We start from the raw sequence: 15,778 nt of genomic DNA, 5'->3' as shown, positions 1-15,778 counted from the left end.
TTGGTAGCTCTTTGTTCACCAGAAATTTGAGGATGGGCTGGGCCCATAAGGGTGCTGCTATTTCGCCGACTTTCAGAACTGCGTCTTGGACAAGGGCGGCTGGGCTGGGAGGCGGCGGGCTGGAGTCAACAACCGCTTGTTGGGCTGATGGAGTCCCCAGGCCGACTGGCTCGGTCCTTGGGCCGAGTTCTGGAATCTTCAAGTCCGTTACCGCAGTCCCCGGGCCGGGCTCGACTGTGGCAGCTTTGGAGTCGCCCGCCAAAGTCCCCGTTCCGACTGCCGGAACTCTGGAGTCGGGTCCGCCGTCTTCGGGAGGAGCCAGCACAAAGATGGAGTCTGATTCTGGTGAAGGCTTGACAGACGGCTTGAGGAGGCGTTGAAGGGCGACGCCAGATGGTATTGCTTGGCGGGTAGAGCCAATTCGTGCCAAGGCGTCTGCTTGGTCATTGTCGTTTCTTGGCACATGGAGGAACTCGCACCCTTCGAAATACCCGCTGAGTTGCTGCACGAGGAAACGGTAGCTCGCCATGTTTGCGTCTTTGGCGTCCCAGTCGCCAGACGACTGCTGGACCACTAAGTCTGAGTCGCCATAACACAAGATCCGGCAGATGCCAAGTTCTTTGGCAAGCCGGAGCCCGTGAATGAGCGCCTCATACTCGGCCACGTTGTTAGAGGCGGCAAAATGGATTTGCAGTGCATATTTGAGCTTGTCGCCTTTGGGAGAGGTGAGGACGACGCCAGCTCCCAAGACGGTGCGCATCTTGGAGCCGTCGAAGTGCATCCGCCAATGGGTGGAGTCAGGTGCTGGAGGCAGGTATTGGGTCTCGGCCCAGTCGACGAGGAAGTCGGCCAGTGCTTGTGATTTGATAGCAGTGCGGGGCTGGTAGTAGATGGTGTAAGGAGCCAGCTCTATGGCCCACTTGGCCACTCGACCAAAGGCATCACGGCTGCTGATGATCTCGGCAAGTGGAGCCGTGCAGACCACCATGATTGGATGTTCTTGAAAGTAAGGCTTCAATTTCTTGGCAGCAAAGTGCACGCCATAGCACATCTTCTGGTAGTGGGGGTAGTTCTGCTTGGAGGTCGACAGTACCTCGCTCAGGTAATATACTGGTCTCTGAACAGGTAGCGCCTTGCCTTCCTCCTTGCGCTCTACTACAATGACTGTGCTGACTACTCGGCTGGTGGCGGCGATGTACAGGAACATAGGTTCCTTGGGAGTCGGAGCCGCCAGGACGGGTGGAGTACTCAGCATCTTCTTCAACTGATGAAAAGTTTCGTCCGCCTTATGGTTCCACTCGAAAAAAGTGGTCTTCTTCATGAGTTGGTATAAGGGGAGAGCTTTCTCGCCCAGCCGACTGATGAATCGGCTGATGGACGCCAAGCAGCCGGTGAACTTCTGCAGATCCAACAGCCGGCTAGGTACCTCCATTCTCTTGATGGCCTTGATTTTTACTGGGTTGAATTCTATGCCGCGTTCAGAGACCAGGAAACCTAGCAGCTGGCCGGCTGGTACTCTGAAGACACACTTCTCGGGGTTGAGCTTGATCTAGAATCGGCGCAGGTTCTCAAAGGTCTCCTTGAGGTCTTCCAGCAATGTTCCTCACTTTTCCGTCTTTACCACCACCTCGTCCACGTAAACGTGGGCGTTCCTACCGAGCTGCTTGAGGAGGCACTCCTGCATGCAACGCTGAAAGGTGGCGCCGGCATTCCTCAGGCCGAACGTCATGGTGAGGTAGCAGAATGCTCCAAACGGCATGATGAAGGCGGTCTTCAATCTATCAGCGAGGTTCATCTTGATTTGGTGATATCCTGAGTACGCATCCAAGAAACTCAACAGCTCGCATCCGGCTGTGGAGTCTATCACCTGATCAATTCTCGGTAGAGCAAACGGGTCCTTGGGGCAGGCCTTGTTGAGGCTCGTGTAGTCAATACACATTCGCCATTGCTTGTTCTTCTTTAGCACCAGGACCGGATTTGCCAGCCACTCCGGGAAGAAAACTTCCATAATGAAGCCAGCTGCTAGGAGTCAGGCTATCTCTTCTCCGACAACTCTTCTCTTCTCTTCTGATAAGCGGCACAGGGGCTGCCTGACCGGCTTTGCATCAGATCAGACGTGTAACTTGTGCTCGGCAAATTCCGTCGGCACACCTGGCATGTCTTTGGGAGACCATGCGAAGATGTCCCGATTCTCACAGAGTAAATCGACAAGCTTGCCTTCCTATTTGCTGTCGAGGTTTGCACCTACGACGGCGTACCTCTCTGGGTGTTCCGGATCCAAGGGTATCTTCTTTGTGTCTTTGGCCGGCTTGAACGAACCTTCGGCTTCCGACTCCTTCGGGTCGAGCGATATCTCCGGCTGCTTGCCGGCCATCACCACAGCTCGCTCAAGGAGTCGCTTCTCGGCCGCAATCACCAGGGACTCGGCCAGCCGACTGCTCTGGGCCACGCAGGCGGACGACTTCCGGTAGTCACCGGCCACAGTCAGAATTCCCCTGGAACTGGGCATCTTCATCTTGAGGTAGGCGTAGTGGGGGACCGCCATGAACTTGGCCAAGGCGGGCCGACCAAGTAGCGCATGGTATGGGCTCTCAAGGTCCACCACCTCAAACCAAACAGACTCTCTTCAGAAGTGATCTTTGTCCCCAAAGAGGACGTCAATCAGGATCTTGCCGATTGGTGAACAGGAAAGCCCAGGAACAATGCCGTGGAACACAGTCCGGCTGTTCTGAAGCTGTCTCTGCTTGATTCCTAACTTCTCCATGGTGTCCTTGTACAGGATGTTGATGCTGCTGCCCCCATCTATCAAAACTCGCGAAAAACGCGCGGCCCATTTGTCTGTGGCAAAGGTGGCGTCCAGGACCAAGGCGTAGGAGCCTGGACTCGGCATCACTTCTGGGTGGTCAGCCCTGCTCCAGCTAATGGGCCTCTCTAACCAGTGCATGAACTCTGGCGTCTCTGAGGCTACCGCGTTCACCTCTTGTCGCTGCAGGCGCCTGCTGCGTCGATCGTCAGCCACACTGGTGAACACCACATAGGCTCCGTGCTCTTCAGGGTACTCGTCTTGTACTGCGCCGACTGGCCTGACTGCTGACTGCTGGGGCGGAGGCGGAGGCGGCTGCCCAGCAGGCGGGGGTGGCAGGAGACCGTCTCCCTTGGCGATCCTGGTGAGCCAGTGGCACTTCCGGGTGGTGTGATTTGATGGCTTCACGCCGCTGTGGAACTTGCAAGGTCCATCCAAGGTCTGCTCGTAGGAGAAGGCCGGCAACCAGTTCGGCTTGCCGCCTTTCTGTCGCTTGGGCGGAGGCTGCTCTTCTGGCTGCTGGGCTTCGACGGTCGCGACCTGCCGGCTGCGGGGCCTTGCGCTTGTGGTTGCCCTGCTGTTGTCGCCGGCCGGCGTCTGCTGCCGGAGTTCTCGGAGCCTTAGGAGCTACCTTGCCAGTCGTGCTGATTTGAATTTCCGTCTTCATGGAGGAGTCGGCCGTAGAGTACTTGTCCGCTATGATCAGCAGCTCGTCGAGGGTTTCTGGCTCGTCGTAGAGGAGCTTGTGCTTCAGCAGGGTGCCTTCTCGGCACCTGGCTGTGAAGTACTCGATGGCCTGCACCTCATGCACGCCCTCGCAGAAGTTCCGGAGCTCAGCCCAACGCGTGAGGTAGTCGCGAGTTGACTCATCAGGACCTTGCACGCATAGGGAGAGCTGGCGAGGCTTGGGAGGACGCTTGTACGTGCTGGTGAAGTTGCGTACGAATGCTTCGGTGAAGTCAACCCAGTTGTTGATGCTACGGGGCTTTAGGCTATTCAGCCATGTACTTTACGGTGACACGCTTGTTGCCGTTTGCTATGCTGACAGCCATGGAGTAGTCGACTAGCTAGTCTTCTGGCTTCACGAAGCCGGTATACTTGGGCGTGTCTCTTGGGAGCGTGAACCCTCTAGTAAAGGGCTCGTCCCGAATGCGGGGCCTGAAACAAGGCGGACCCAGCTCGTCTTCTTCTTCCAGCGCCAGGGACCGGTGAAGTCGGTCGATCTGGTGGCGGGCGTCATTCTCTCCGACCCCCTCTCGGCGGCCAAGGCGGTCACCGAGAGTTGGATGGTCAACAGGCGGCAGGGAGACTCGCCTCTCCTTGTGGGGAGGGGGAGGCGGACAGTCGTCCCGCCGTTCCACTGCTCTCGGGTGGCCGTCTCGGTCACGCTCTGTGGTAATCCGAGTCCGACTGTGGCTGACAGCCGGCTCCTTATCCTTTCTTCCTCGGGCACCGCCAGTCGGCGTCCGAGACGTCGCGCCTTGATCTCGGTGCGGGTCATCGTTTGGCCGCTGCGGTGCCTCCGTGCGGCAGCCGGCCTCGTTCTGCGCGGCGGCCGCGTCGAGGAGCCGCTGGACTCACTCCATCATGAGGCGGCGCTCTTCGCCCTCGAAATTGTCCAGCTCATCCGCCGCTGCCTGGGCGGCTCGGATGTTCTCCGCTGGCGTGGCACACACGGGGCGGCTAGCCCCAAACAGGCTGGCGATGGCTACGCCGCGCTGCTGAACCGCGCCAAGGCGGCTGGGCCCTGCCGGAGCCAACGAGCCGCCAACAGCGCGATCCATCTCCCGCTGGTAAGCTTCTGACAAGCGTCTCATGTTGGCTAGCTTCTTCGCACCTTTAACAAGCTGAAGGTGGCGCGCTTCTAACGTCTCTGCGTCAGCATCTTCTGGAATGGGCGCAGCTAGGTCTTGCAGCACCGCGCCGAGTGAGTCGGGCGCCCTTCCACCAGGGAACTCGTCATGACTGATGACCAGCACCTCAGTGACGGTGCTCCCGTCGCTCTCCGCGTGGGGGAAAGGTTCATCGTAGACCACCACGTTGGAGGGGAAAGCGTCGACCGACACGGTGTCGGAGTCGACCAGCATCGGGTCGGTGGAACCTACGGACTCCAAGTCTATGGCAGGCTCGCCGGAAACGTGGAGTTGATCGAGGAGGCCCGCGAGGAGGTTTTCGGGGCCGCCTACACCTGCATCGGACGCAAGTTCGTCGGAGAGGTGGACCTCGCCGACAAGTTCAACCAAGGAGCTGGCTGCGCAGGCGATCTCCACGCCGCGCAACACGTCGACGCAAACTTCGTCTGGCGTGCCTGGCTGGCTGCACTCGCCAGGTAGGAAAAGGGTTCCCGTCCAGAACAGATCCCCGGACGGCGGTGCACCATGCCCCACGGTGGGCGCCAAATGTCGGGGGTTTGGTGCGACATATGCCAACGGATGGCTTATCATGGTGGGGGCGAGTAGAACGTCGCCGGTGCCTGGAAACGGGATGAGGCAAAGACATGCACGGCGGCGAATCTTACCCAGCTTCGGGGCTCTCCAGGGAGATAATACCCCTACTACTGCTCTGCGGGGTCTCCGCATGATCACTATGGTTAAGTGTTTACACGGTTGCTCCTTGAGCTGTGTATGTGGTAGGAGAGGGCAAGGCTAGCTCTCTCCCTCTATCTGGTGAGGTATCGAACTACTGCGATCCAACCCTTTGCATGGGTGCCCTGGGGGGGTTTATATAGGCCTACCCCCCAGGAGTACAATGGTAATGTGACTGGGCGCGGGCCCAGCCGTCAATCTCTCCGACCTCCGACTTCTCCGCCGACTGCTGGGGCCCACCGACCAGTGGGCCCCGCTGACCGGTCTGGTACGGAACCGACATGCCGCGTCCGCCGCGGGCGGGTCTTGCCGGCTACTGATTACTGTGGCCGTGCTCCTGATGATGCAAGCTTGGTCATGGGGTCATGGCAACAGCCCCGCCGCCTGGCGGGCGATCACTATGGCCACTCCCCATCTCTTCTTGAATAATGGCATGTGTGCCCGGGGGAGGGCTCGGCCAACTCCCCCAGGCCGACTCCCGTTGGGTCCGACTGGCGGTGCTCCCGCCGTCTCCCGAGGTCTCGCTGGCTGGTGGGCCCTGCTGCCTCCAGGCCGTACAGACAAGCCGTCGTGGGTGCAAGACCAGGTACAGTGGTGCTGATGTCAGGGCCAGCTGGGCAATAGTGCCACGCCGCAGGGAGATCTTCCCAAGTACGACGCGCTATAGCCATGCCTGCCCTTGGTAAGGGGCGGGGAGTGGGCTTCATTGTAGCCAAGCCCCTGCCCCGTCCCCCTCGATGAGGTCACGGTTTGTTGGAGTCACCGGCCGACTCCCCAAAGTCGGCTTCTCTGGAAGTCGTCCCTGGGACTCGGCCGTGAGCGGGCAGTTGGCCGCCTTGCCGTAGACTCCCCAGGAGGCGGCTCTTCGCCCTGTGGTCTTGAGGGGCGCAGCCTGCCCTGATGTCTTGAAAGGTCGTGGGGCTCGGGTTGGTCAACCCGTGGCCCATTACTCCGATAGCGGGTCATCAAAGCGGTAAGGGCTGACATGGATTTTGTTTTTTCTTGACCGATGTGGCGGGCGAGCCACTCGTCCCGGACGTTGTGTTTGAAGGCCGCTAGGGCTTTCGCGTCCGGACAGTCGATGATTTGGTTCTTTTTAACTGAGAACCTAGTTCAGAGTTTCTTGGCTGACTCTCCGGGTTGTTGAACTATATGGCTTAAGTCATCGGCGTCTGGTGGCCGGACATATGTACCTTGGAAGTTGTCGCGGAAGGCGTCTTCCAAATCCTCCCAGCTGCCAATAGAATTTTCGGGCAGACTGTTTAACCAGTGCCATGCTGGACTTTTGATTTTTATGGGGGGTACTTGATAGCATGAAGGTCATCTCTGTGGGCCATGTGGATATGGAGAAGGAAATCCTCGATCCATACCACGGGATCGGTCATTCCATCATATGATTCGATATTCACGGGTTTAAACCCTTTTTGGAATTCGTGCTCAGTTACTTCGTCTGTGAAGCAAAGAGGGTGTGCGGCGCCTCTATGTTGGGCCACATTGTGAGGTAGCTCTGACGGAGTCCGTCTGCGGTTTTCGGCCCGGGTGTGACTGGGCTTGTCACGTCCGAATAGATAGCCGTCGTCACGTGTCGGGGCACGTCCTCGCGATCTGTAGATCGATCTGGTATGTCCTGCTCTATTGTCCAGGTCCTGCTGAAGGTCATATGTGTGACCACAAGCTATGGTGTCTCTACCTTTACGGTGAGGTGTGGCGGGCTGGTGTTCGACTTGAGTTGCCACTTTGTCCCGACCGCGTGGTGGTCGATTAGCCGCATTGTGCGGTGAAGGTATGGGCTCCGGTGCCTCGTCATCGAACTGAGGTAGCAATTTGCGCTTCGGGTAAGTTTTGGCTGGGTGCTTGAGGCCGTATTCTTAGGCTGCTAGGATATTAGTCCATCTATCTTTGAGAAGATCTTGGTCAGCTTGAAGGTGCTGCTGCTTCTTTTTCAAGCTCCTTGCGGTGGCTATTAGCCGGCGCTTAAAGCGCTCCTGCTCCTGAGGTTCCTCAGGCAAGATAAAATCCTTGCTTCCGAGGCCCGCCTCATCCTCGGAGAGTGGAAGATAATTACTGTCCTCCGAGTCACCGTTGATGGCATGTTTGTCAGGGCTAACTTGCCCGTTTTCCCGATTGTCCTGTTCAGCAGTTCGTTCGTCCGGATTTTCTGTCTTCGGCACCATCCGGAGTGTTATCGTCTCTCGTGCCAGTGTTGTTGTCTTTGCTGCGGCGTGATTTAGAGCGGCGCCGCTGACGCCGGTGCTTTGGTTCTGTCTTGGGAGGTTCATCCTCAACTGGATTCTCTTTTTCATCGCTGCTATTTTATTTTGGTGCATCCACCATATATACATCATGCGAGGAAGTGGCCGTCCAGCGTCTGGTAAACGGCGGGTTTTGGGCCTCTTCTTCTCCGGCATCGTCGTCGATACCGCAGATGTTGTCGGAGCCATAATCGAGCGTGTCGGTTAAGTCTTTGACAATGGCTATGAAGTGGGCGGTGGGTGGGAAGCGAAATTCTCCGTCATCAGCCTCCAGTTCGAACCGGATATAATTTGGCTGTGAGCCCCCCGCTAAGGATAGTGCTCTTAACGAGTTTAACACGCCGCCCAAGGGCGAGTGCCGGAAGATGTCCGCGGAGCTGAATTCGACGGTCGATGGTCGATCAAGCTTGGCGTATGCGGATGCACAAGGTTCGGAACCTGTAGCCGGAGATGAGTCCATGGTTCCGGTGACACAGGTGTCACTTGAAGTTAGATCTGTTTGCGGCTCCAATGCCGCTGAGTCTGTGACTTCCGCGGCAGGGTTGAGCTTCTCGTGTTTGGATGGCGCGATCTGCTCCGGATCTAGGGCCAGAGCAGCTACAGGTACTAACTTCAAGTTCGATGACAGATTTACATCATGTTCATCGTGGGGGCAGGGAGCGGCTGCCGTGGTCTCGAATCCGTCGAAGATCAAGTCTCCACGGATATCCGCGACGTAGTTCAAGCTTCCAAATTTGACTTGATGGCCAGGGGCGTAGCTTTCGATCTGCTCCAGGTGGCCAAGCGAGTTGTCCCGCAGTGCGAAGCCGCCGAACACGAAGATCTGTCTGGGGCGGAAGACTTCCCCTTGGATAGCGTTGTTATGGATGATTGAAGGAGCCATCAAACCTTTTGACGACGGCACAGTGGAACTCTCAATGAAAGCACCAATGTCGGTGTCCAAACCGGCGGATCTCGGGTAGGGGGTCCTGAACTGTGTCTCTATGGTCAATGGTAACAAGAGACAGGGGCACAATGTTTACCCAGGTTTGGGCCCTCTCTATGGAGGTAATACCCTACTTCCTGCTTGATTGATCTTGATGAATATGAGTATTACAAGAGTTGATATACCACGAGATCGTAATGGCTAAACCCTAGAAGTCTAGCATGTCTGACTATGATTATGAGGATATCTCTCTACGGACTTAGCCCTCCGATTTATATAGACACCGGAGGGATCTAGGGTTACAAAAGGTCGGTTACAGAGAAAGGAATCTTCATATTTGGATGCCAAGCTTGCCTTCCACACCAAGGAGAGTCCCATCCGGACAGGGGTAGAGTCTTCGGTCTTTGTATCGTCACAGCCCATCAGTCCGGCCCATGTCTAATAGGCCGGACGCCCGAGGAACCCTTAGTCTAGGACTCCCTCAACAAGAGCTTCATGATGAACTATAATATGCAAGGGATGGATAAGACGATTCCTGAGCTCTTCGCAATGCTAAAGGCTGCATACGTAGAATCAAGAAATAGCATCAAGTGTTGATGGTCAACAAGACCAGCAATTTCAAGAAAAAGGGTAAAGGGAAGAAGGGGAACTTCAAAAAGAACAACAAGCCAGTTTCTACTGAAGCGAAGAAACCCAAGTCTGGACCTAAGCATGAGACTGAGTGCTTCTACTGCAAAGGAACTGGTCACTGGAAGCAGAACTGCCCCAAGTATTTGGCGGAGAAGAAGGATGGCAAAGTGAAAGGTATCTTTGATATACATGTTATTGATATGTACCTTACTAATGCTTGCAGTTAGTGCCTGAGTATTTGATACTGGTTCAGTTGCTAACATTTGCAACTCAAAACAGGGGCTACAGATTAAGCGAACATTGGCTGAGGACGAGGTGACGATGCACGTGGGAAATGGTTCCAAAGTCGATGTGATCGCAGCCGGCATGCTACCTCTACATCTACCTTCGGGATTAGCATTAGACCTGAATAATTGTTATTTGGTGCCAGCGTTGAGCATGAACATTATATCTGGATCTTGTTTGATGCGAGACAGTTTTTCATTTAAATCAGAGAATAATGGTTGTTCTATTTATATGAGTAATATCTTTTATGGTCATGCACCCTTGATGAGTGGTCTATTTTTACTAAATCTTGATAGTAGTGATACACATGTTCATAGTATTGAAGCCAAAAGATGCAGAGTTGATAATGATAGTGCAACTTATTTGTGGCACTGCCGTTTAGGTCATATTGGTGTAAAGCGCATGAAGAAACTCCATTCTGATGGACTTCTGGAATCACTTGGTACTTGGGAACCATGCCTCATGGGCAAGATGGCTAAAACTCCATTCTCCGGAACAATGGAGCGAGCAACAGAGTTATTGGAAATCATACATACTGATGTATGTGGTCCAATGAACACATAAGCTCGCGGCTGATATCGTTATTTTCTCACGTTCACAGATGATTTGAGCAGATATGGGTATATCTACTTGATGAAACATAAGTCTGAAACATTTGAAAAGTTCAAAGAATTTCAGAGTGAAGTAGAAAATCATTGTAACAAGAAAATCAAGTTTCTACGATCTGATCGTGGAGGTGAGTATTTGAGTTATGAGTTTGGACTTCATTTTAAACAATGTGGAATAGTTTTGCAACTCACGCCACCTGGAACACCACAATGTAATGGTGTGTCTGAACGTCGTAACCGCACTTTATTAGATATGGTGCGATCTATGATGTCTCTCACTAATTTACCGCTATCGTTTTGGGGTTATGCTTTAGAGACGGTTGCATTCATGTTAAATAGGGCACCATCTAAATCCGTCGATATGCCACCTTATGAACTGTGGTTTGGCAAGAAACCCAAGTTGTCATTTCTTAAAGTTTGGGGCTGTGACGCTTATGTGAAAAAGCTTCAACCTCATAAGCTCAAACCCAAATCGAAGATCTGTGTCTTCGTAGGATACCCAATGGAGACTGTTGTGTACACCATCTATCACAGATCCGAAGGCAAGATATTCATTGCTAAAAATGGATCCTTTCTAGAGAAGGAGTTTCTCTCGAAAGAAGTGAGTGGGAGGAAAGTAGGACTTGACGAGGTAATTGTACCCTCTCCCTTATTGGAAAGTAGTTCATCACTAAAAATCAGTTCCAGTGATTCCTATAACAGTAAGTGAGGAAGCTAATGATAATGATCATGAAACTTCTGATGAAGTTACTACCGAACCTCGTAGGTCAACCAGAGTAAGTCCGTACCAGAGTGGTACGGTAATCCTGTTGTGGAAGTCATGTTACTTGACCATGATAAACCTACGAACTATGAGGAAGTGATGATGAGTCCAGATTCCGCAAAATGGTTTGAGGCCATGAAATCTGAGATGGGATCTGTCGGTGTCAAAACCGGTGGATCTCGGGTAGGGGGTCCCGAACTGTGCGTCTAGGCCGGATGGTAACAGGAGGTAGGGGACACGATGTTTTACCCAGGTTCGGGCCCTCTTGATGGAGGTAAAACCCTACGTCCTGCTTGATTAATATTGATGATATGGGTAGTACAAGAGTAGATCTACCACGAGATCAGAGAGGCTAAACCCTAGAAGCTAGCCTATGGTATGATTGTATGTTGTGATTGTTGTCCTACGGACTAAAACCCTTCGGTTTATATAGACACCGGAGAGGATTAGGGTTACGCAAGGTCGGTTACAAAGGAGGAGATATCCATATCCGTATTGCCTAGCTTGCCTTCCACACCAAGTAGAGTCCCATCCAGACACGAGACGAAGTCTTCAATCTTGTATCTTCATAGTCTAACAGTCCGGCCAATGGAGATAGTCCGGCTATCCGGAGACCCCCTAATCCAGGACTCCCTCAGTAGCCCCTGAACCAGGCTTCAATGACGATGAGTCCGGCGCGCAGTATTGTCTTCGGCATTGCAAGGCGGGTTCCTTCTCCGAATACATCACAGAAGAACTTGAAAACGAGGATATTGTCCGACCCTGAAAAATAAGTTCCACGTACCAGCGTCGAGAGAATAATATTTTCGCAGATCTAATTTGCTGGCTTGTTTCGGCAGCATGACGTTATGTCATGGCCCGGTGATTATTCGAACCGTTCCATTTAACCAGCCCCGCACATAACGTGTGGCAGTTTTTCAACACGTCTTGTCAAAGCAGAGATCGTGTCCCCTTATTACGGGATTCTCATCAATACGAGCGTGGGTAACCCAACCACGCCATCAACTGCGGCGCTTGGGGGATAAGCGAGTTTTACCAGGCAAGTGGGGACGCTTAGCTTCGTCCGCCCATATAAAGGGATAAGGATTCACCTTTCTATCCACGCCTTCTTCCTCCTTTGCTCATCTGTTTTCGCACACTCGAGCTCTAGCGCCCAAGTCCGCTCTTCCCACCTCAACCTTCTCCAACCATGTCCGGAGCGGGGGGCAGGTGGATGGTCTCCTCCGTCACAGAGGGAGACATCAAAAAGCTGCGCGCAGCCGGATACTTAGCCGCGAACATCGCGCATCGGCTGCCCGCTGTAGGGCAGATCGTCCCTACCCCAGAACCTCACGAGAGGGTAGTGTTCCTTCACCACTTCCTTCACGGACTAGGGTTTCCCCTCCATCCATTCGTCCATGGTCCCATGTTCTACTACGGGCTGGACTTTCATGATCTGGCCCCGAACTTCATCCTCAACATTTCAGCGTTCATCGTTGTGTGTGAGGCTTTCCTCCGCATCCGGCCCCACTTTGGCCTGTGGTTAAAGACCTTCAATATAAAGCCGAAGGTAGTACGAGGCCAACAAGCAGAATGTAGCAGAGCCATGGTGGGCAAGATGCCCAATGTCATATGGCTCGAAGGCTCCTTCGTGGAGACAATAAAGGGATGGCAATCGGCGTGGTTCTACATCACTGAGCCACGCGACGCCAAATGGGCGGCAGCCCCTGAGTTTTGATCCGGATTCCCAACACGGCTCACTTCCTGGAAAGAGAAGGGCTTGTTGTGGGGTTCATCGGTGGAGCTGGATGGACTCCAGAAATGTATCCGGAGTATAGCGAGCAAGAAGCTCAAGCTTGTCAACATAGTCCAAGTTATGCTCATCCGCCGGATCCTCCTGTGTCAACAACGGGATTTTACCTTGTGGGAGTTCGACCCGGCCTAGCACCAGACTTTGAGCGAGCTCTTCGATACGACGCACAAGGACGTCTGGAAGGTGTTGTTCAAGGGCGCCGAGGTCCCCCCTTCTCTTGTCGAGGACCGCGGACTAAGCGCAAAGCGTCTAGCGCGTTCGGTGAGTTCAATACGTCCCGTAGGACATTTATTTTCCCTAGCTTAATTATGTGCAGGGTCTAATCTCCATGCCTTTGATAGGACTGGGTGGAGATGTCGGGGCAGATTAACTGTCCGGCCCCTTTGCCCGAAGACACTGCGAGCGCTCTCCTGATGGAGATGTTGGCTCCGGCTCCTTACAAGGTGCCAGAGAAGACCTAGAAGGCCAAGGGAGCCCGAAAGAGTTCCCGACGCCAGGTGTTATCGGACTCATCGTCCGATAACTCTGCGGCACACTCTTTCCCCGAAGACGAGGAGGAAGAAGAAGATGCTCCCCCTCCAGGCAGGGGAGACAAGAAAAGGAAGGCCGCCCCTACTGGGGAGGCCGAAGGGTCCAAGAAGGGGAGGACTCTCCTTCCGGACAGTTCCACCGCCGCCGACGAGGTCGAAGACAAGTGGTTGCCCCGGGCCAAGCCCCCGGGGAGATCATAAGTATTCGGACACCAGAGTAACTTGTAGCATTCCTTTGTCGCACTGCTTTCCCTAACGCTGAACATGATTATGCAGGCCGCCGCGAACCAGCATCAATGTATCATCGGACGGCTCCCTGGGCTCGTCGGACATGGATAGCGATCTAGTCCCGACTGCCACCTCCCCTCATCCTGCTGACGACGCCGAGGTGCTGTCTCAAGAGGCACCGGGTCGAGGGGGGACAGTCCTGGAGGCACCTCAAGGCGACCTTTCGGACGCCGGGAGCCGCGGGGACGGGGCCCCCAAGAGCTCCGAGTTCGGTCCTTAGCCGAACACCTTGCTAGACCGTCCAGCGGTTCCGGGCTCGGGCAGGCAGCCTCCTTCTAAGAGGGGCAAGATGCCTGTTCTAGTGACCTCTGTCCATCCAGAGGCACCGGACAATCTGCTGGAAGCGCTTCGCAACGCTTCCATCGACGAGGAGCACCGCACTATCATGAGTGCAGTGATCCAGAAGGTTCAGTCCGCCAAGAGCGGATTAACTAAAGCCTGTGCCAGCCTTCTAACAGGCTTTGAGGTAAGTGTTTTAAAATGTAGTATAAATATTACCGCATAGACAGTAGCCCCTGATGCTTTGTTCGGTGTTCACAAAGAAAAGCCGAGTAGAGGATCAAATAATATCGCAGGAGTCTAATATAAGTATGTCAATATGCTTATACAGGCTTCGCTGCTGGCGTCCGCCGCACTGACTGCGGAGGTCGCTGTACTGAAGCAAGACCTCGAGGGGTCCAAGAAAGAGCTCAGCCTTGCCAAGAGGCAGCTCGAGGAGAATAAGGGTAAGTAATACCCCATCTATAGATATGTATATATAAAAAAGGACACGATTGCAAAATGATAGGATCATTGTATGTTTGCCAGGGGCCACGACCGAGGTGGCGACCCTGAAGCAAGCGCTAACCAAGGCCGAAGATAAAGCGGCCAAGGAGCGCACTGAGCGAGAGAAGCACGAGGCTCGGGTGGGCGAGGTGCAGCAAGAGCTCCAGGCTCTCGTGGCGAAGCACGAGGCGTTGGAGCTTGACTCAAAGACGCGGGAGTCTGAGCTTGCCACGGCCCTCGAGAGTGTAAAAAGTGCCAAGGCCGAAGCCCAAAAGGCCCTCCAAGAGATCGACATGATGAAGAAGATAGCGGCGGGTAAGGCTTTCTATATGCAAAGCAAGCATGTAAAATTAAATTACCGATTACTTACCCGAATCCGGAGCTCTCCAGGAGTATTCGCAGATCTGCCGCGCAGTGTGTCTGATGCCGCACAATTTTACCAGGACGAGGATGGAAGCTCAACGGAGAAGCTATTCTGGTCTCAGTATGCTGAGGCCGAACACCCGGTGCCAATGAGCGACCAGCTGAAACAGATGGTCCAGCTACATAAGGCGGCCGATCGGGCCATGAAGAGCTTTATTATCCGGCTGTGGCCAAGCGACACCCTTCCGAACATCTTCTTCGGCCTGGTGAGGCGGCTTGTGGATGCCTTCCCGCGGCTGGAGGTCGTCAAGCGATCTGTCTGCATTGAAGGTGCACGCCGGGCTTTTCACCCTTGTGAAATTGCAGTGGGTCAAGCTAGACGCCGTGAAGCTGATCAAGGAGGGGCCGCCGGAGGGCAAGGAGCACCGCCACCCCGAGATGTACTACGAGGGTGTTCTGCCGGGTGCCCATCTCATCGCGGATGAGTGTTCAAAAGATGTAATATTTGAATAAGACTTGCTCGTGTGATCCTGTATGATGAAAACTTGTTTCATATGCGCTATGCAACGCTTGTGTGAATTTAAAATATTACCTTCTGTTTGGCCGTTTATCCAATCTGAGAGATGGCTAGTCCTCGGCTTCTGCCCCCATGCCACGAGTGCTGGGGTGTTCGGGATAAACCTAAGCACTCTTGTTCCCATATTTGGGTCCTTCGAGGGAGGTGCTCAGCACAACGAATAAGGCAACCGGACTAATAATGCTTTATCACTCTCACTTAGCCATAGAATTCTATAATTTTAAATTTCGGTGAAGCCCCTGGTATTCGGAAGGCCGAATTCGGGGTGCGATACACGCCTGTAAGCCAGACAGGGCCGGCCCCTCGCCCTAAGCGGCATAAGTCTTTAGGGACTCGAAATACCTCGCCGAACAGCGACCAGTCTCTCGCCTTATCATGACAGTCAGTTTTAGCTTTCTCTACTGGGGTGCTAAGCCCCGCAGAACCGGGGCACAATCGGAGTAGTTCTCCTAGCGCTACCTTAGCCGATAGAGCGGAATGTAAGGTACCAAAACATAGGAGCCGGGCAAACCCAACATTTGACCAAAGACATGATTCGGAGCTAATGCATATAATGCTATAAGTTCGGGGTGCCGCACTTGTGAAAGTGTTCGGACTTTTCACACCGTATTG

Source organism: Triticum dicoccoides, chromosome 4A, assembly GCF_002162155.2.
Source record: "Triticum dicoccoides isolate Atlit2015 ecotype Zavitan chromosome 4A, WEW_v2.0, whole genome shotgun sequence".
Classification (NCBI taxonomy): Eukaryota; Viridiplantae; Streptophyta; class Magnoliopsida; order Poales; family Poaceae; genus Triticum; species Triticum dicoccoides.
Note: the sequence above shows the minus strand (reverse complement) of the source record.